Below are 21,265 nucleotides of genomic sequence, written 5' to 3' on the forward strand. Positions count from 1 at the left end.
TTCCATTTACATTGACTCAGCGGATGCAAGTCCTCTCTTGGCATTACTCCTGGTGTTCAGCCCCCCCCCCTCCCCCCTCATCATCATCATCATCATCATCATCGTTTCTCAGAGTCAGGTTCATCTCAATAACTAACATAATGCTCTGATCTCAGAGCTTGCAGTACCAATAAATAAGTACGGTACTACTAGCAATCTACTGATATCAGTTACAGAAGCATTAAAGAGAACCTGAGGTGGATCTTCAGGGGGCAGATGGGACACAGAGCCCTGTTCTCTGCTTAATGACATGGCTCTGTGTCCCCCAACAGCCGCTCTTTGCCGACCTCGCCCCCACAAAGTACAGTGTATCTGCTCTGAAAGCTGCCATTGCCTTTTCTTGCAAAGCTGTTGTATTTATATATTAAAATCTATCTAGTGATCACTCCAAAAAACACTCCAAAAATCGCTAGGCATGATTAGAAAATCGCTAGGCACATGCCTAGTATCGCTTAGAAAAATCACTTCAAAAAGCACTGAGCATTTGCCATTACACTATCGCTTTTTGGTGTGAACTGGCCCTTAAACTGTTTAAATAATGTTCTGCTAACTTTTTTTGTAGTAGAAGATTTTACACTGTAAACAATATTTTAGAAAAAAGAGGAAATGCTAAGTTTCATACCACTTTAATCACTCAGGTGATATTTTGGGGCAAAGCGAATACAGACGCATCTCAAAGCTACAGCCTTATGGCGCACTGTTGCATTAGAAAGAGGTAGGGATGATAACACAGCTTCAGTGGAAGGGATAAGGAGTATAATGCACTTGCCCGAGATGATCCAAGACTGGATTTCTCAGTGATCCATCTGACCAGCAAAGATAACCCTGACCAGCCGTTTCAGACAAGAACCATCTTGCCGTGTACAAGGCTTTAGTGTTAATTGAAACTGCCAGGTTTGCTTTCTATAGTCTTTCACAAAAATCTGTCCACTTTCAACACATCATAAACTGACCCCTGCATGTTGAATCTGACATTTTCCACTCCTGTTATGGGCACATTAGCTACTTACTGCATGCTGTGCAGTATATTCACAGCCCGGCAAAACTTCACTTGAAGTACAAGGGCCGTGAATATAAGTCTACAGCGGCAAGCTGAATGCAGCTCCCATTCATTAATCTAAGTCCCTGATTCAATAAATGCCAGCATCTATGAGATGCCTGCATTCATTGCATCTTCCTGTTACAGTGCCACGCATTACCTCTGATTCACGTTCTTACTAGGGATGGTCGGAAATGCCAATTTCCGATTCTGCGGTAACTCCGCATTCCGCCATTGCCAAATACCGATTCCGTTTTCCGCTACCAATTTCCGCAATCCAATGATGAATTTCCGCCGGAAATCGCGGAAATTCCGCCCGACTTTAACATCGATTTTCTCAAAAACTATAAGGTGGTTTTCAAAACTTTTTTTTGCATCTTGTTCAGAAGATTCTGTTTAATAAACCCTGAAAATTTGGTGTTTTTAGGCCGTATGGGGGCTTTTCTATTAACCGTTAAAGTCGGCGGATTTTTCCTGTAATGTAAGAAGCAGATTTTCTGCATTTTACATTACAGTAAAAATCCGCCGACTTTAGCGGTTAATAGCAAAGCCCCCGTAAGTCCTAGAAACACCAAATTTTCAGGGTTTATTAAACTGAATCATGTGAACAAGATGCAAAAAAAAGTTTTTAAAAAGACCTTATAGTTTTTTAAGAAAAATCAATGTAAAAGTCGGGCGGAATTTCCGCGATTTCCGGAGGAAATCCGCCTAACGCACTTGCATTACCGATTTCCGCATTCCGATGCGGAAATGCAATTTCCGATCGGAAATTCGGAAATTGCATTTCCACGGAATCCCAATGAGCATCCCTAGTTCTTACGTACGTGAATTAGAAATAATGACTGAGGACATCTTGTGGCCAAATAGTAAGTTACACCAAAATCCACTTTTATTTAATAAAAATCCCTACACTGACTTTTATAATTAACCATTTCCCTCCCACACCCTCCCATCGTACCCAAAAAACAAACAAACAAACAAAAAAAAAAAAGTTTTGTATAGGAAAAAAAATATATATACATAAAAAAAAAAAAAATACGTACTTACCTTAGGGACTGAAATTTTTTAATATGTAGTCAAGAGGGTATATTACTGTTAATTTTACATTTACAGGTTTGTAATTAGTGAAGGACGCAAAACTGAAAAATGCACCTTTATTTCCAAACTAGTAGACCCAGCCCGTTTAAAAACGGGCTCTAGGTCTACGGCCGTCACCAGTGCGCAATGCGCGCACACAACCGCCACGCCCAACGCAGGCGCGCGCCCGCACCCGCCCACCTCGCTCGGATTCTTTTAGACAGACAATCAGAGAAGTGCCATGCAACCATGTTAACCTGTCTAGAGCCTGGTGCACACCATGCAATTTCCCGTCAGATAGATGGGTCGAATAGATAATTTCCGACAGGTCTGATCTGATTTCCGATAGCTTTTCTGATCGATTTGCATAGAAGTGATCAGAAAATCAATCAGAAAAATTTTGAAAATTATCTATTGACCCATCTATCTGATGGGAAATTGCATGGTGTGTTCCAGGCATTAAAGGGTACCAGAGATGTACCATAGATGAAAAAAATAAGTTGTACATACCTGGGACTTCCTCCAGCCCCATACGCGTTGATCGATCCCACGCCGCAGTCCTCCGCTGTACGCATCTACGAGAACCGGCTCCCGTCATCGGAGCCAGCTACGCAGGAGAAGTGCGTCCTCTACGTATCTCTCCATACACTGCTGCAGAGATCCACAAAGAGCGCACTTCTGCTACGCTTAGACTGGCTCCAACTGACTGAACAGCGGGGAGCCGGTTCTCGTAGCTGCGGGCAGCGGAGGATGGCGGTGTGGGATCAATCAGCGCGTATGGGGCTGGAGGAAGACCCAGGTATGTATAAAAGCTTTATTTTTTCCTTCTCTGGTTCTCTTTAAGTACCCTGACACAAAAGCTGGCCAAATTCTGATGGCAGAAACAGGGCAAAAGTGCCTTTCAGAAGACATTGCTCTGCAGTACAGCTTGGGGTTAGCCTGCAGATGGTAGGCCAGCTGTAGGTACTTTCTTATTTACCATCTGAAGACTAAGTAGTCTAGAGTTACCAGGGAAAGATGTACTTTATTAGCTCAGAAAGGGACAGGGCAGGAACGGTGAGGGACTGAGGGGCCTCAGAATCTAGCTGTACAACATTTTTGGTTCAGCACAGCTAAGGGGTCACTGCAAGCCTATGACTATAGCAGAATTCAAAGACGACATGAAACAAATAAATGGTTTTTTTGCAGCCTTTAAAAGACTCGGGGGACCCTTATTTTAAGCATCATGGAATTCTTTATTAAACATACTAGCAAAATTGTGGCCATTTGGGTATTATTAAAATTGAACAAGAATGAGCTCTAGGTTTATGATGCTAAGAAAGTCAAGTAGGAAAGAATTTTGACAGACATTCTATGAAAAGACCGAAAAAGAAAACAAATAAGGCCTGGGGCGCACTAGAGCAAGTTCAGGATGCTGCACAATTGCTTTTGAGTCACTTTTCAAAAATCGATTTCATTTTATTTTTTTTATAATTTAAAGAGAACCCGAGGTGGGGTTCTTCCATCGCAATCCATATACAGAGGCTGGGTCTGTCTATAGAGCCCAGCCTCTGTTGCTAGTTCGTTTCCTTCAAAGCCCCCCCTGCGCGCTGTCAGACCCCATAAAACAGCCGCGCTGGCGACACGAAGCGTGTCGCAGCCGGCTGTGTTTAGCTCACTACTGTCAGTGTCGCTGCTCCCCCGCCTCCTGAATCGCTCCGGTCCCCGCCTACGTCCCTTTCCTTGCCGCTGATTGGAGGGAAGGGACGCGGGCGGGGACCGGAGCGATTCAGCAGGCGGGGGAGCAGCCGAGACTGACAGTAGCGAGGTAAACACAGCCGCGTAGCACGGCTGTGTTTTATGGGGTCTGACAGCGCGCAGGGGGGGCTTTGGAGGGAACTAACTAGCAACTGAGGCTGGGCTCTATAGACAGACCCAGCCTCTGTATATGGATTGCGATGGAAGAACCCCACCTCGGGTTCTCATTAAGCAACTTTGTGAGCTTTTTCTGATTTAAATAACGTTTTTACTAAGTGACGGGTTTCCCGAAGACCATTTTAGTAGCCCACCCCTTGTCTATATGGTCCCTTGCTGTCCTTTATCCTATCAGGGATAACTGCCTCCTTGATCACAGTCCTGTGGTCGGGAGTTCCTGGGCAGTTGCAAGTTTTATAAACTTCACAGAACACTTTCTGCCACGGGAGGGTGAGTGAAAAGGCTGGGACAGCACTTGGGGTAAAATGACACAGTGGTAGGTACTGTGAAGACCACAAGGGTGCAGATAGAGGGCGGGGGCCAGGTAAGTAAAGATCAACTTTTTTTTATTTTTTCACTGTAGGATGCCTTTAGAGGACAATTATTAAAGCACACCTTTTTTCCACAACTGCACAAATAAATGGTAGAAAATATTTGTGCAGTGTGGCATTCAAAATAAAAAAATGGTCCCTTTTTCCTTGCAGCGCCAGAAAAACATTGACCCATAAGCAGGGTTGTGGAGTCGGTCCAAAAATCCACCGACTCCGAAGTTTAGGATTCCACCGACTCAGACTCCTCTAATTAGCATATTACAATTTTGTTGATTAACAGTATGTAACATGAAATTCGTCTCTTAACTGCCAACGCTTAGGAATTTTACAAGACAACTGAAGTGAAAAGGATATGTAGACTACTATATTTATTCCCTTTAGACTAAAACTAGTCCTTGGTAAGAGTGCTTGTAAAAGGTACAGACCAGAACAAAGAACATCTATCAGGCCCTAGGCAATGTAACTGTGGGTACATGTAAGAGTGATGTGCAGTGCAGGTACTCTGCAGGAGAATGAGGAGATTCTTCCTCTATTACACATCTGAACATGGATCAGGCCCTAGGCAGTGTGACTGTGGGTACATGTAAGAATGATGTGCAGTGCAGGTACTCTGCAGGGGAATGAGGAGATTCTTCCTCTATTACACATTCTTCATGCACAATCTGAACAAGGTTTATGGGTGATAGACAACACCTCTGTGTTCAATGTGCACAACATTCTCAGTGGGTTCCCTGCAGCTCTGTGGGGAGTGCATATGTAGAGTATAGTACTACTGTGTAACAAAGGAAACCTGAGACAGATGAAATTAAAGTTTTGTACATACCTGGGGCTTCCTCCAGCCCCCTTCAGGCTAATAAGTCCCTCGCTGCCCTCCTTCGCCACCTGGATCTTCTGCTATGAGTCCAGGTACTTGAGCCAGTCTGGTGTAGTGTGCATACACACTCCGCCGCCGGGAGCGTACTACACCTGCGCAGCACTATTGTGCAAGTGCAGAACGCTCCTGGCTGTGGCAGCGGCATGCGGCCGGACTGCGCTGACTGGCTGAATTACCTGGACTCATAGCAGAAGATCCAGGTGGTGGAGGAGGACAGCGAGGGACTGAATGGCCTGAAGGGGGCTGGAGGAAGCCCCAGGTATGTATAAAGCTTTTCTTTTAAGTCGCCTCAGGTACCCTTTAATTCATAGTCACCAAACCAAATTTTAACAACATATCAAATTATTTGATTTCATGAGCAAAGAGTACATTTGCATAAACCAGCATCAATGCAGAATTATTTCCATCTCATTGACCATCTCTATTAGTGACATGGCTACACATCAGGCTTTATACTTACAGCATAGATGTTATTTCGTATATATAAGAGATTCCTGTGTACACATCATATATACTGTACAGTCACAATCAGATATGTATATCTCACTTTAAAAATACGGGGACTACAGGAAACCCATTTTATCTCTGAGCATGAACCTAAATTTCTCTACAAAGACTACAGACAGGTGTTCTACGCCAGCGCTGCTGTTAAAAAGAGGGGGGTCCTGATTGCTTTTAAAAACAGTCTTAACTTTGTCCACACCAAAACTTTAGCTGACCCAGAAGGCAGATAAGTCCTAGTTACGGGCACCCTACAAGATTCCCAGATTACTGTAGTTACATACTACGCCCCTAACACTAGGCAAACCCCCTTCCTGTCGCATCTCCTGAAGGTTACCATGGCACATAGCGTTGGTCTACTATTTCTCTGTGGGGATACCAATGTATCCTCAACCCAGTTTGGGACAAGCACCTCCCTGGCCAGCCCAACCAGCCAGCAAATTTGGATACTAAGCAAAGTGAGAGTTTGCGTAATCTTTTTTCCTCGCATCATCTAATCGACATCTGGCGGGAACTTAACCCCTTCAAAAGGCACTATACTTTCTATTCGAACCCGCATGCATCATTCTCTAGAAAAGACCATTGCTGGGTTTTGGTATTAATTCTACCTCTAATTAAATCTGCCACCATACATCCTATCCCATGGTCTGACCATGACGTGAATGTACTAGTGGTCTCTTCTCTCACGCAGCATCCCTCCGAATTTCGCTGGGTCCCAAATAGCTACCTTCTTTCGGAAGAAAGTGTAGTTCAGCAAGTTAAGCAAGAACTTCTTAATTATTTCACCACTAACGAAAACAGTGAGGATGTGTCAGACCTTACGGTCTGGGAAGCACATTAAACGGTCATACGAGGAATACTAATACAGATAGCCTCTAGAAGAAAAAAGACCAGGCTCCAAACACTCACTAATCTCGAAAGAGAATACGCAGCACAGCACTCTCTTTTTCTTAGCAATCCTAACCCGGAAACCAAAAATAACCTGAGGAAGGTAGAAATTGCACTCAATCTTAGTATGACTGAAATAGCTGAAAAACAAATCTCTCAATCCAAGTTAAAATTGTACCTAAAAAACAAAACCTGATACACTCCTAGCGAAACGCCTTAGACAGCCCGACCCAACGTTCAAACCTATCGCCCTGCAAACAGAGAAGCACCAACTTACCTCAAATCCCTTGAAAATTGTGGAAATTTTTCAGCATAACTTGTCTAATCTATACAACTCCCCAGATGAATCCACGGTACATAATATACAAACCTATCTGTCAGGCATACCTCTTCCGACACTCCCTGAGGGATTAAAAGACCTCATGGATAAAGAAATCACATTAGGTGAAGTGCAACAAGCTATTGGGTCACTCAAACCGAATAAGCAGCCCGGCCCAGAAGGCTTTAAAGCCTGTTATTACAAAAAAAATTTAGCGATATACTGGCTCCTAGATTGCTTAAGGCTTTCAATAGTATACTCAAAGGAGCCTAATTTCACTCAGAATCAATTACAGCTACGATCTCTATGATCCCTAAACCTAACTCTGATCACACAAAATGGTCCAACTTTCGCCCCATCTCATTGCTAAACACCGATGTTAAGCTCCTAGCAAAAATTCTAGCTACCCGCCTTAACTCTGCAATTACCTCATTTATCAGTAACGACCAGGTAGGGTTTATGCCTAACAGACAAGCCAGTGACGGCGTACGACGCCTTCTACACTTAATTCACCAAGCTCAAACTTCCCATCTACCAGCTATGCTGTTATCACTCGACATAACCAAGGCGTTCGACTCTGTCTCATGGCTTTACTTAGTATCTACACTCCAGGCATGGGGCTTCGGAACTAATTTAGTTAAGTGGATCAAAGCTCTCTATTCGCACCCTCTAGCAACGGTAATTTATAACGGCTTTAAGTCACCCCCTTTCTCCATATCAAGAGGAACCCGCCAAGGCTGCCCGCTTTCACCCCTGCTATTTGTGTTATCAATCGAACCACTCGCTATTCAGATTAGGAATAGCGAGGAGATTCATGGCATCCCACTGGGAAAGAGAACGCATAAAGTGGGCATGTTCGCGGATGACCTAATTGTTTGTATTTCACAACCCACCAAATCAATTATAGCTTTAACAAAGATATTGAAACAATTTGGCGCAATCTCTGGACTTCGGGTTAATCCGTCAAAATCGAAAGCTTTAAATATCTCCCTCCCATCACAACTGATGCATGCATTGCAAGATGTATTTGAATTTGACTGGGATCCCCATAAACTGCCTTATCTTGGTATCCATCTCACCAACTCCTATAAATCACTTTTTCATCACAACTTCCCCCCGCTTGTGAAGGAACTAATGGACTAGCTGGAGTGTTGGAAGAGGTACTCGATATCCTGGCTAGGTAGAATAGTGGCCATAAAGATGACCTTTCTCCCCAAGTTGCTTTACGCATTTAGATTATTATCTATTTCTCTGCCCACTCCGTTTATTGAATCCATTTAGCGGAAAATTAATGGTTTTATTTGGGGAACTCAGAAACTTTATTTATACCGCCTAAGGGCGGATGGGGGGATGGGAATCCCTAACATCTTTCACTATTACAAAGCAGCCCAATTGGCCATCTTGACCAACTGGCATGTGGATAGCGATAGGCCTGCCTGGGTAGATATAGAAAGCCAGCTTATCTCCCCTATTAACATCAAGAACCTCCTTTGGCTCATACCAGCACACCGTACTAAGATTGATAACCCTATTATAAAACACTGCCTACAAGTGTGGGATAGCTGCAAATATTCTGGTCGTTTAATATCAGCACATAGGCCACTCCTTTCCTTCCTGGGTAACCCTTCATTCCCGGCAGCTTTAAAGTCCTCCTGTCCATACCAATGGTGGATCTCCGCCAAACTCCACAGAATCCAAGACCTAGTCACTGATGCTGGTATCAAATCGTTTGCTTACCTACGAGAAAAATCTGTAATTACTCCCTCCGAGTCATTCCAATATATATATAAAAATACCCCACTTTGTAAAGCAGCACCTTGTAAACGTAGATTCCCTGACGAGTAGAACCTACTTTGAAAATATTTGTGACTCCAACCCCCGCTCCTCAAGGATTATTTCATCCATATACAGGGAACTCACGCTCTCTCACTCACAAAGTAAACCCTCCTATATACTCAAATGGGAAGAAGACTTAGGTCTTCAGATTGACTACACCGAAATGTGTGACATCTGGGACAACATTCCTAAGATATCAATAAATGCGGACTTGGTTGAGGTAAATTATAAACTTTTACTTAGATGGTATTTAGGCCCTCAAAGAGTAGCCAAGTATAACACGAGGTGCTCAGGTGGCTGTTTCAGGGGATGTGACACGGCTGGATCCTTCGCCCACATTTGGTGGACATGTAAAAACGTACGTAGACTATGGATCAGAGTGTGTACCTGGGCATCATCTCTGATTAATGCTCCAGTCCCACGGAAACCGCTCCATGTCTTACTGGGCTGTCCTTATCCACACCTAACTGTTGCGCAAAACGCTCTCCTCAATTATATCTTCACTGTAACTAAAATTAAAATAGCAGCAGCGTGGAATACTCGGTCTCTGTGCTTTGAAGCTATCAAACACAGAATTGGCAATATATTGTTCTTCGAGAAACTGAGAGCTTGCATGAATGACAGCATGAAGAAATTCCATAATATCTGGGATCCCCTTATCAATTACCTATTAGGTCCTGAACAAGTCACACTGACACGTAACCAATGAGCTTTCTTTTCAGGCGACTCTGCACGTACACACAAATATATTCTATGCAAAGCCTGTACTCAAAAGACCCTCGTCTCTGGACCCCTTCGTCTCTGGGCTCTCTTGTCCACCCCCCCAACTCCTTTCCTTTCTGCCTTTATCTACCTACTCTCCCTCCTACCTCTGACTTCTCTCTCTTCTTACCCTATCTCCACCCAACGCAGAGATAGTAGTGATTTACCAACACAGTAGGAAAACTATCCTTAATTTGCTGAAGAGGAATGACTTGCACTTCCTATGCTCTATACCCTACTTAACCTCCTTGCCGGTTATCCCGAGCTCAGCTCGGGGTAACCTGCGCAGGAGGATATCTCAGGCCCCGCTGGGCCGATTTGCATAATTTTTTTTTTGTTACAAGCAGCTAGCACTTTGCTAGCTGCTTGTAACTTTCGATCGCCGCCGCTCGCCGCCGATCCGCCGCGCCGAGTCGCTCCCCCCCGCCCCAGAGCCCTGCGCTGCCTGGCCAATCAGTGCCAGGCAGCGTTGAGGGGCGGATCGGGATTCCCTATGACGTCCCGACGTCCATGACGTCGGTGACGTCATCCCGCCCCGTCGCCATGGCGACCGGGGAAGCCCTGCAGGAAATCCCGTTCTCAACGGGATTCCCTGCATACTCTGATCGCCGAAGGCGATCGGAGTGGGTGGGGGGATGCCGCCGCTTAGCGGCTATCATGTAGCGAGCCCTTGGCTCGCTACATGATTTAAAAAAAAAAAAAAATTAAAAAAATGTGCGGCGCTGCCTCCTTGCCGGATTTTTTAGACCGGCAAGGAGGTTAAAGCGGATCCGAGATGAAAAACTAAATTTAACAAGTGACTTGTCTATATATCTTATCTAAAGTTTAGATAGTTTACACAGCAAATCTATCTTCAAACAGCTTCAACAGTATATTAATATTTTTCCCTGTGATACAATGGGAGCAGACATGTTTTCTGCTTGTCACTATTACACAATTACACACACAGGCAAGCTTATCTGTATCTAGGCATGCTAATCTGCATATTCTGTGAAAACTCCACTCTTATCTCCTCCATTACACAGGCAACTGATCTGTATCTGCACTGCAGCTCTCAGATTGTGAAAACTCTGCCTCTGAAATCTATAGCTAGTAACACCTTTTTCACCTGCCCAGACTGAAATCCCACAATCCCTTGCAAGCGCCAAGGCACTCTGGAGAAACTGTGGGTGTGGCTTGTTTAGTTTATAGGAAATTAGGGTATTAAAACAAAACAAGTATTTGGCTTGAGGAATGCCCTATAAACTATATGTAAGGAACACAATTATGCAAGGAGTAAAAGTTCATCTCGGATCCACTTCATAGGATTTAGTACTCAGCTTGAAGTAATTTGGGCTCACCATAATCTTATAGGCAGGCCTGACCTCGCTGGAGGACAGGTCCTTTATCTAATGAGTACTAATCCTGTTGACAAGGGTAGTCTCCACCCGGCCGTGAGTGGTTAATGTAGGATGGTAGACTCCCTTTCTGATACTGCATTGGAGTTCCTTCTGTACAATCTTCAGTGTTTGCATTCCCATCAAGATTTAGATAATCCCCGATGGAGGTAAAGCAGATAATCCATAGGCCCCTCCCCCCCCCCCACTGTCCCTCCTAACCGTTTGACAATGTTGGATAATGTGGTATAGCGCTCTATCATATATGGATGCTTTTATTCCTTATCCCGTGAGTACCCACCCTTAGTACTATATGCATTTCCTATGTGATACTGTTTCGTTTGTACTTCCCTGTAAGTAATGTTATGATGTATAACTTCTTCCTTGTCACTGTAAAATTTTCAATAAAAAAAAAGTGAAACAAAAATACGGGGACTGCTTTATTGAAGCAGCACAAGTAACTAATTTTGATTGGTTGATTTCATTTTTGTGGACTGAACACAGCTATTACTGTATATATACATTATTTTTAATGACTTATCTGAGAAATAGAACATTTTATCATATTTTCTATTTTAATTACAGGTACAAATTCATTAGGAGTCGGTGCATTTTTTCCCGACTCCAGGCACCCAAAATTGCTCCGACTCCACGACTCCAACTCCACAGCCCTGCCCATAAGAGTACTGACAGAGTCGGACTGTACTGGCAGAACACAAATACAGTATTATCTTGTTACAGTAAACTCCAAGAAACCAGAAAAAGTAGTTTACTATATAAGAAATATCCCAGCATGCCCTGCTACATTCTCTTTGCAAAGGACCAACTCTGTGCTTCCATTGGAGGTACAGTACAAGCACTGGCACATTTAGTGGACTACAAGGTTATGTACACCTTAGGGCTGCATAGACAGGCTAGACAAATTGTTGGTACAGTATCCAGGGCCCTTTAAAAATCGCAGCCGTCAATGAATAGAGACAGCCACTCGCTTCCAGTGAGTGGCTCCGATACCTCCGCAGGTGGGACTTGCAAGAAATGTCCTGAAAAACTTTCTGCTCACACTTGAGCCAATCATGAAGCCTCTCTTCAAAATGCAGCCAAATAATAAGCCACTAGCATCTGCAATGCGAGTGGCTCCAAAACCTCCACGGGCGGGACTTAAAACTCACCTCTCCACTCTCAGTTTTGCAGCAAGTAGGCCCACTCTGATCTGCACTACAAGGGAAAGTTGCACCCCCTCAGCCTCCTCCTCCGGGGTGCTGCTGTGGTCTCCAGGCAGTGAGAGAGCTTGGGGCCTCGCGGCCCCCCCGGTTGTATGGGGGCATTGGGAAGCCTCCCCGTGGCGCTCCTGGATAGTGCTAATGAAGCATGAACTAATTCCCGCTTTGCGGTGTTGGTTTTTGACCCTGCACAGTTTGGCATGCGAAAGCAAATGCATTTTTGCATGAGCATTGCCTCATGAATAGCCAATTAGGCCAAATTTGCAAAGCCAGATAAGTCAGGTGTTCACTTGGTGTTTAAAAGGGAAGGTTCAGGGAGGGTGGGTAAAAAATAAAAATCAAATTCCACTTACCCGGGGCTTCCTCCAGCCCGTGGCAGGCAGGAGGTGCCCTCGCCGCCGCTCCGCAGGCTCCCGGTGGTCTCCGGTGGCCGACCCGACCTGGCCAGGCCGGCTGCCAGGTCGGGCTCTTCTGCGCTCCAAGGCCCGGAACTTCTGCGTCCCACGCCGGCGCTCTGACGTCATCGGACGTCCTCCGGGCTCTACTGCGCATGCGCAGTACTTCTGCGCCTGCGCAGTAGAGCCCGGAGGACGTCCGATGACGTCAGAGCGCCGGCGTGGGACGCAGAAGTTCCGGGCCTTGGAGCGCAGAAGAGCCCGACCTGGCAGCCGGCCTGGCCAGGTCGGGTCGGCCACCGGAGACCACCGGGAGCCTGCGGAGCGGCGGCGAGGGCACCTCCTGCCTGCCACGGGCTGGAGGAAGCCCCGGGTAAGTGGAATTTGATTTTTATTTTTTACCCACCCTCCCTGAACCTTTCCTTTAATGCACACATTCAATTCTTTGTGTAAGCACTACAAGGGAAAGTAGCCTGTACTGTGCTCCACACGCTACTAGGAGCGTCATCGTGAACAAGGGAAGCGATACCCGGGAGTGCATACAATCTCATGGGAGGATAGTGACAATACTTTTATCAGCGATTGCAAAGTGGAAGTGGTAACACTCCAGAATTTTATCCAGCCGGGTGGCACAAAAAAGTAGCCGGGTGGGGCACAACAGGAAAATACAGAGCCTGATGCTTCTCTGCGTAACTCTGCTTACCACATAGGAGGATGATGAGGAGGTGAGCCAATGACAGCTGGGTGCTCGCCAAAACAAGCCAGGTGCAGTACCTGGCTAAAAGAGCCCGGGGAGAACACTTCAGCTGACCATGGGTTTCCCACTAACATAACACATGCATCACCCACTTTTCATTATATCCAGAGTCAGCGTAGGGGCCAAAAAACGTTTACGATAAAATTTTTATTATATCCGGATTTACTATTTGAGGAGTTGCTCCCATAGACTAATAAGAGAGGATGGCCAAGACCTGGAGAAGTAGATTACTATACCCGAATGTTTACTATAACCGAGATTATAATAAGATTTTACTAGTAGCCCCTCACCAAAAAATGCAACCACAGCACCAAGGTTTACTGTGGAGTGATCCTTCTATGTACAAGGGGACAGAAAGTGCATGCTTACGTAAAGTTACTTCTCATTGGCTGTTTGTCGTTGCAGGCAAACACAACGCTATGCCGGCAGAGATGTGAGGTCTTGGATGTAACAGTAAGCGGGGAGATATTACAATCCACGGAGGCAGCCTCCGTGGATCGGGATCTCTGCGGATGCGGTAGATGCAAGGACCTTTTTCATTTGCAGCATTCTAATATCTCCCTGCCTACTGTTACCTCACATCTCTGCCAGACATAGCGTTATGTGTTTGCCTGCTCCATCATTTTTATACATACAAATATACTGTATATCTGCATTCCAAATATATACAGGGTGCGCAAACCGCAAACCACAGGATTGATATAATCAACCAAAACCACAAAGATCCTGAGAAAAGTAGGCTGCACCACCTAATATAGAGAAATGTCTGTAAACATTAGATCAGCCTTTCTCAACCTTTTTACCCCGGAGGAACCCTGCAAAATAATTTTTGGATCTCAAGGAACCCCTGCATTTATTTACCACAGTAGAAGGAGAAAAAAAAAAGTCCAGTAGCTCTACTGCAAAACTTTAAGTTAACACCAGGGAATCAACCAGTCAGCACCTGGATCCAACAAGGTGCATGGCAAGCCAAGCAAAGTACAAAGGAAGACCGGGTCTCTACGTGGATTTGTGCAATGATAACAGAATTTTTATTGTGCCATAGCAGCTAGAAACACAACGTTTCGGCCAGAGGCCTTTATCAAGTGTTGATAAAGGCCTCTGGCCGAAAGTTTTTCTGGCTGCTATGGCACAATACAAATTCTGCTATAATTGCACAAATCCAGGTAGAGACCCGGTCTTCCTTTCTACTTTGTTTATTTCACTACCCCTATTAGTGTCCCTCATTATACTTTCTCCTTTGAGTGTTTTGTAATTAATGTGCTCATTATTATTCTGACCCCCAATTTACTTTTTTTTTTTTACAGTACCCCCTAAAATGCCAAGGAACCCCTGCAGAGAATTCAAGGAACCCTGTGGGTTCTAGGGGACCCGGGTTGAGAAAGCCTGCATTAGATCATAATCAAAAAGCCATATAAGAAGATGAACTGGACATCACAGGAACAAAAATGTGCAGGGGGACCGCAATCAATAAGTGCCTCACCTCACATAAGTGACCCTCTTGAGCAGCCCCGTACACCCCACCTGGGCTCAATTTAGAGCCCAGCATGGAAGGTCGAAACTCAGGCACCCTATAGACTAGCGCCACACAGACATGTACCCGCTAAGACAAGACAGACAGCATGTACCTCCCTACAGTGAGACGGTCAGTGTGTAGCCCAATGGGTAGATACAGTCAGCATGTAACCCCCCCACCCGCATGATTAGCAACAGACAGCGTGTACCACCATTGCGTGACACAGTCAACATGCACCCCCTTGGCGTGACAGTGAGCATTCTACCCCATAACCCCCCCCCAGTAGCACGACACATTCAACATGCACCCCCCATGGCATGGCAGTCAACATGCATGCCCCTCCCCATGACAACACAGAAACTGTGTATGCTTCCCTATGACAACCCAGCCAGCGTGTAGCCTCCCCATGAGTGTTGTAAGGATCACCATAGGAGCTGCTGCTATGTAGAGTACATTTGAAATCGGCGCCGGTAGACTTGGGCACAGGATACAGCCGGTATATGGCTGATCCTGTTTCTGCACAAGTGCGGGCCGTTTTAATTACTATTCCACCTCCAGGCTGCCATGGATAGTGGGGGAATGAAATAATTTGGCTTCCAGCGATTGCTGGAGGCCGAATTATTGTGTTTTTTAAGCAACCTCGGCTCCATCTTCTGACGGAGCCGACGATACTCACTGAGCGCTGCAATAGGAGTGATTCCTATTGTAGTCTATGGAGCCGCCGGCTGCGCCCAAATCTAGCAGCGCTGAAAAGCACTGCTCCGGCTATGTGGCCCATAGCCAAGGGGGCCCTAGAGGCAATGACCAGCAGCAATACTGGGGTTCTGAGTGGGCCCCCTGAGGTGCAGAGTAATGTGAGCAGGCAAAGGACTTCTGGCTAGTTATACTGGGGAACTACCAAATACTGGAGGTGCCTCTGGCTACTAAGACTAGGGGGTTGCCTAATTCTTGGGGGCACCTCAGGCTACCTAAAACTAGTAAGTATTGGAGAACAAACATTTTTTGTGAGGGGGGAGGGAACCAACATTTTGCTGTGGAGCCCCATGGTCTCTAGCTATGCACCTGCTACCAATAGCAGAGTCAGAGTGTACTCCCCATAACAACACAGTCTGCTTGTATCACCCATAACACAATGTACTTTACCATAAAAACATAACAGTAGTATGTATCCTTCAATAACAAAATGAAGTAGAGTGCAACACATACTAAATCATACTATTTCCACCAAATCATAAAGGTAGTAAGTGCAACCCCATCTGACCCAAACTAAATGAATAACAATAACTAGGCAGTGTGGATCAGTTACGACTACATATAATGCACCATACTCACCTTCCAGGTCACTCGCCTCCAGCAGCCCCTCTGTCCTCTGTGCTGTCACGCAAGCGGCCGGGCCGTGTAACCTGCGGGTGATGCAGTATCAGCTCCCCGCATCACTCGGGACTGTCATTACAGAGGAGGATCGCTGCTGCCCGGCCTGCCAATGAGAGATCCCCAGCCGGGACGGATCCCGCACTAAGTTCCTGGATACTTCCGCCTGGCCGCCAGCTAGCAGAATGTATCCCAACACCAAGTCCCGCCGCAGTGTATCCAGCCCCGCACACCCAGCAGACCGGACTCCTCAAACTAAACACTGAGGCAAGTTCTGGCGAGGAAACGGGGCGGTACCCAGACCCAGAACCCTCCACTCACCCGCAGCCACTCACAACGCAGAGATTCCGGAGCTGCTCTCTGTCACCATCTTGATTTTTTTTCCGTCTGCTCGTAATGACGTCACTCTCCATGCCATGTTACTACACCCTCACTCTGTCAGTGTTCCTCATAAAGCAGCCATATTTCTACACCCATATCTTCTTCCTTTCAGGCTTTTTCATCAACATCCTCATCTCTTCTTTACATTCTGAGTCATTCTCCCTCATCTGCAATCTACTCTTTTAACCATTTCAGTGGGTATTTTTCACCTTATGCATCAAAACAATTTTCACCTCCCATTCATTCGCCAATAACTTTATTATTCATTATCACAATAAATTGATGTATAATTTATTTTTTTCTGCCACCAATTAGGCTTTCTTTGGGTGGTACATTTTGCTAAGAATTATTTTTTTCTAAATGCATTTTCACAGGAATATTAAGAAAAAAAATGGAAAAAAATTAATTATTTCTCAGTTTTTGGTCATTATAGCTTTAAAATAATACATGCTACCATAATTAAAACCTATGTATTTTATTTGCCCATTTGTCCTGGTTATTTCACCATTTAAATTATGTCCCTATCACAACATATGGCGCCAATATTTTATTTGGAAATAAAGGTGCATTTTTCAGTTTTACGTCCATCACTATTTACAAGCTTATAATTTTAAAAAATGTTCGTAATATACCCTCTTCACATGCATATGAAAAAAGGGGCGTACGTTAAAAAGGGGCGCTGGGAAAAAAGGGCGCAGGGTTTTAAACGATAAACATGGATAACGTTTAAAAATATAATGTACTATATTTCGTTTAAAAATATTGTTTTATAAAGTTATAAATCATTACATAATGTGCATGAAATCGGCAATTGTGAAAACGTTAGTCTTCCGTTTAAAAAGTGAAATGTATAATAACGTTTAAAAAAAATTAGTAAGTAACCCTCCCTGTACCTACCCCTAACCCCTAGACCCCCGTATTGGTGCCTAAACCTAAGACCCCCTGGTGGTGCCTAAACCTAAGACCCCCCTGGTGGTGCCTAAACCTAAGACCCCCTGGTGGTGCCTGAACCTAAGACTCCCCTGATGGTGCCTAAACCTAAGACCCCCCTGGTGGTGCCTAAACCTAAGACCCTCCTTAGTGATCACTGTATTGTGTGTAGAATAATGTTTTAGAAACAGTAAGGCCTCGTTCACATCAGGGCCGTTTCTGTGCGCTTTCCACAGCGCACTGCCCTGTGCGTTCAGCAAGGTATTGATTTTTCCATGTAACTAAATGTAGCTGGTTCACATCTATGCGCTGCGCTGAGCAGCGTTACAGAAACGTAGTGTTGCAGGCATTTCTGTGCGTTGAGCTGGAAAGCGCACAGCAATGCAAGTGAATGGGTCCGCTTTTTTAGCGCATAGAAGCGCGTACAAGCGCATAGAAGCGCATGCGTTTTTTACCCCTAATTGGAGAAAAAAATACATTTACATACAAAAACAAAGTTTTATTGACAACTGCTGCTGCTACAGTAAGCAAAACGTGCTTTAAAGAAGCGCAGTGCAACGCACAGAAACGCGGACTAAAGCGCGCACAAGCGCATGCGTTTTTTACCATGCGCTTTAACACGTTTTTCAGCGCAGCAGATGTGAACGAGGCCTAAGGGATAAAATATATTACAATTTACGTTACGTACTGATCGCTTTATTTTGTGAATAATAATGTTTTACAAACAGTAAGGGATAACATTTAAAATAATGTTTTATTGAAATAGGAAACGTAAATCATCACAAGCAGTTATAAAACATTAAAAATCTTCAGGCGCCGTTGGAAAACGTTATTATTCTCGGGCGCCCTTTTTTCCTGTTCGGCGCCCAGTAAACGATATTTATTATGGGAGTGAATGGCGGCGCCCGATTTGTCCACTAGCCTCCTGCACCCTTTTTTACTGTTTCCAAAAAAGGGAACTTTTCCGTTACCCGGCGCGTCCACCAGGTGGTGTTAATTACTATTTCCCCTCCAGGCCGCCATGGATAATAGGGAAAGATGTAATTCTGTTGGAGTTTTATCGCCACCTAGTAGATACGGCCGGCTAACGGAAAAGTACCCCAAAAAGTTCAGACGCTTAGGTAACTATGTTTTTGTTTTGTTTTTTAATTGTATTTTTTTTTTTTCATTTAAAAATTTTATTTGGGTAATTTTTGGTGTGGGAGGTAAACAGTTAATTTTAAATTAACAGAGAGCGATCCTGCACCAGAATAACTAGCATTTACGTCACATAAAATCTTCTTAAACATTACTTTCCAAAAACCATTACTTCCATACTCCGCCCCCTTTAAAACCTCCCATCATTTCATATCCAAAATTCTTGGTCGAAGGCATTTCTTCCCCCTCTTCCTCTGCTGCTTTTCTCTGTCCAGCTCTTCATTGGCTACCAATTAACCAGAGGATCCAGTTCAAGCTCTTAACCACTTGCCGACCGCGCACTCATACCGCGCGTCGGCAAAGTGGCAGCTGCAGGACCAGCGACGCAGTTCTGCGTCGCCGACTGCAGGCTAATTAATCAGGAAGCAGCCGCTCGCGCGAGCGGCTGCTTCCTGTCAATTCACGGCGGGGGGCTCCGTGAATAGCCTGCGGGCCGCCGATCGCGGCTCGCAGGCTAAATGTAAACACAAGCGGAAATAATCCGCTTTGTTTACATTGTGCGACGCTGCTGCGCAGCAGCGCCGTAAGGCAGATCGGCGATCCCCGGCCAATCAGCGGCCGGGGATCGCCGCCATGTGACAGGGGACAGCCTGTCACTGGCTGCACTGGACGGATAGCGTCCTGTGCAGCCCAGATCACCAGGGGGGACAGGGAGGAGAGGGAGGGGGGAATCTCGCCGCGGAGGGGGGCTTTGAGGTGCCCCCCCCCCCCCGCAACACCCATCAGGCAGGAGCGATCAGACCCCCCCAGCACATCATCCCCCTAGTGGGGAAAAAAGGGGGGCGATCTGGTCGCTCTGCCTGCACCCTGATCTGTGCTGGGGGCTGTAGAGCCCACCCAGCACAGATCAGCTAAAACAGCGCTGGTCCTTAAGGGGGGGGGGGGTAAAGGGTGGATCCTGAAGAGGTTAAAGTGCATCCGAGATAAACTTTTACTCATTGCATAATTGTGCCCCTTACATATAGTTTATAGGGCATTCCCCTAGCTAAATACTTTTTTTTGTTTGAATACCCTAATTCCCTATAAACTAAACAAGCCTCCCCACAGCTTCTCCAGTGCCTAGGTATTCTGAGTCCCATGTAGCAAGGGCTTATGGGAGCTCAGTCTGGGCAGGAGGTGGAGGCATTACCAGCCAGATATTTCAGAAGCCGAGGGGAGGAGGACCTTCTTTTGTCCTTCTCTAGAATTATCTCCTCGCATTTATGTATATCTGGATCTCTGGAATGCCCTTTCACAGCACATCCAACACTCTCCACCCTTTGGTATCTTTAAACGCCCTCTCAAAACTCACTTTTTGCAACATACGCTCTACCTTAGGCCTATGCCCAAGTTGCACTCCTACTAGATATCCTAAAAACACACTGCCTCTAGGTATGTTCATTGTATACTACCCCACCTCTTGTTTCCCCCCTATTCCTTATTTCTATTTAGATTGCAAGCTTGCAAGGGCAGGGCTCTCTCACCCTTTTGTGTCTTGGAATTCATTATGTTTTCAAAAGATGAATTCAAATGTTATTCATCATGTTACATATGTTACTGTCATTACCAATTCTGTATTTTGTATTGATTCTGTATTTTCTTACCAATAATGCATCTTGTATATTGGTGTATACTATTGTCTGTATTATTATGTACCCCATGTTTGTTTCTTACTTTGTACAGCGCCACAGAATATTTTGGCGCTTCATAAATCAATAATAATAATTATTACCTTTTAAAGAATACCAGTTGCCTGGCGTCCTGCTTATGTTTCATGCATCAGTAGTGTCTGAATCACACACCTGAAAAAAAACATGCGGCAAATCCAATTGAACGTTAGTCAAACATCTGATTTGCATGCACACAAAAATGTATGCAGCAGTGCATCATCGTGGCACACAGAGCTGCAGCTCATTGATTTAAAGAGAATCTGTATTGTTAAAATCGCACAAAAGTAAACATACCAGTGCGTTAGGGGACATCTCCTATTACCCTCTGTCACAATTTCGCCGCTCCCCGCCCCATTAAAAGTAGTCAAAAACAGTTTTTAAAAGTTTGTTTATAAACAAACAAAATGGCCACCAAAACAGGAAGTAGATTGATGTACAGTATGTCCACACATAGAAAATACATCTATACACAAGCAGGCTGTATACAGCCTTCCTTCTGAATCTCAAAAGATAATTTGTGTGTTTACCTTCTGTCCCCTTCTTCTCTTATGCACTGAACATTACAGGCTTCCTGCAGACAGCTCTGCATGTGCCTGTGTTTGTAATTCCTCAGTATGTGTCAGCCAGCTACTTTCACAGCCTAACAGAGGAAGATTTTTATCCAGCTCTCTTCTATCACTGATAAGATAGCAGAGAAGCTGCTGGCTTATGTAAATAAAACACACACTGGAGTGTGCATAGAGGAACAGTGAGCACGGAAAAGTTGGCAGCCTTCCAGACACAGGCCGAAAAGTCTGACAAGGGAAAGATACATTGATTTATTACAGAGACCGTGATAGTACAAAGTGCTGCA

General features: G+C 45.1%; 1 protein-coding gene across 2 annotated transcripts in view; it reads right to left on the reverse strand.

The window, feature by feature from the left end:
• LOC137529038 (kelch-like protein 13) overlaps nucleotides 1-16,657 on the reverse strand; it is a 192,014-nt gene extending 175,357 nt beyond the window's left edge. The window contains exon 1 of one of the 2 annotated variants that reach the window (XM_068250925.1): nucleotides 16,577-16,657. The gene's annotated coding sequence lies outside the window, so the exon portion shown is untranslated. Of the gene's footprint in view, nucleotides 1-16,216; nucleotides 16,545-16,576 lie in introns of those variants that run through there. The other variant, XM_068250924.1, reaches the window with a different exon arrangement.
• Nucleotides 16,658-21,265: the final 4,608 nt, after the last annotated feature.

This window comes from Hyperolius riggenbachi, chromosome 8, assembly GCF_040937935.1.
Source record: "Hyperolius riggenbachi isolate aHypRig1 chromosome 8, aHypRig1.pri, whole genome shotgun sequence".
In the NCBI taxonomy this organism is placed as follows: Eukaryota; Metazoa; Chordata; class Amphibia; order Anura; family Hyperoliidae; genus Hyperolius; species Hyperolius riggenbachi.